Source organism: Montipora capricornis, chromosome 6 (assembly GCF_036669925.1).
Source record: "Montipora capricornis isolate CH-2021 chromosome 6, ASM3666992v2, whole genome shotgun sequence".
In the NCBI taxonomy this organism is placed as follows: Eukaryota; Metazoa; Cnidaria; class Anthozoa; order Scleractinia; family Acroporidae; genus Montipora; species Montipora capricornis.
Window position 1 is genome coordinate 10,569,789 of NC_090888.1, and position 1,290 is coordinate 10,571,078.

A 1,290-nucleotide genomic window follows, 5' to 3' on the forward strand; every position below is an offset into this window, starting at 1 on the left:
CGTACGGTCATGCGTTAAATCTATTCATATAGTGTGAGACGGTAAGTAGACGCGTGCGACTTTGCAATCTCTTGTAAGCCTGGTTCACACTTACGACGCAAACGCAAGAAATACACGCGTAAACTACGTCAACGCAAATGCAAGCGCAGATGCAAGAAATTGAAAAATTTTCATTTGCTTGCGTTTGCATTTTACACGTGTGAATAGGGGAAACGCAACGCAAACGCAATTAAAAGTTAAAAACAACAAAGCACGTAGGTATATTCTGGTCCATCATCTTGGAAAGAGGACTTGAACTGTGCCTGAGTGTCTTACTTCCTTTGCGTTTGCATTGGACGTGTGAACTTTGTTTGCGTTTCCATTTGCATTTGCACTTGCGTCTACGTATGAATCAGACTTTACTCCTTGAAATAAAGAGATGATTTGCAACCAATCTTTTACTTACATACTTAATCCTCTTCATGCGTTTCCGCACGTAAGGCCTTTACCAGTGAACGACATTGTTGCTTGTCCTTCGCTAGTTTTACCAACCTCTCCCTAGCTCCACCCTTTGTCCTTCATCTCCCGTTCAACTGATCGTATCCATGTCTCCTTGGGTCTTCCTTGCTTTCTTTTTCCATCTAGAGTCCAACGCATAGCCGCCCGCGGGATGGCTATCAAGGGCATTCTACAAATATGCCCAATCCATCTCCACTTGCGTTGTTTTACTTCAAGGGAAACAGGTCGTACACAGGTCTTCCTTCGTAGTTCAAAGTTCGAGATCTTGTTTGGCCAGTAGATCCCCAATATCCTTCTAAGGCACTTATTTTGGAGGACTTCTAGCATCTGACTAGTTACTTTCCAAGATTGTGCCCCACAGAGTAGCACACGGAGGACGTTTCTTTTGAAGATATGAACCTTTGTTTTAAGACTAAATCAATCTCTAGGGACACAGATAACAATGATTAATGTACGATTGCGGGTGAACAAACAAAAGGAACTAATGAGAGATCTTTTGTTTTCGTCCGCCAACATGGCGGCGATGACGTCACGTGGCCACCTAGTAGTAGGCATCCTTCTGTCTCGGGAGACAATGGTTGCGCCCTGTCTTGTCAAATCAGACTGGTTGAGAGCAGCGTCTGGAATGGCTCAGCAGACCTATCCTGGCGTGACAGTCCTTGCCACAAGTGAGGCAAATGAAATCGGACGGCTGGTCTGAGGTCTGGCTCTGCTGTCTCTGTTTCCTCTGTTCCCTTTTGTTCTCCAGCTGGAGGTTCCTCTTTTCCTCCCCTCTCCTGACTCCCTCATGCA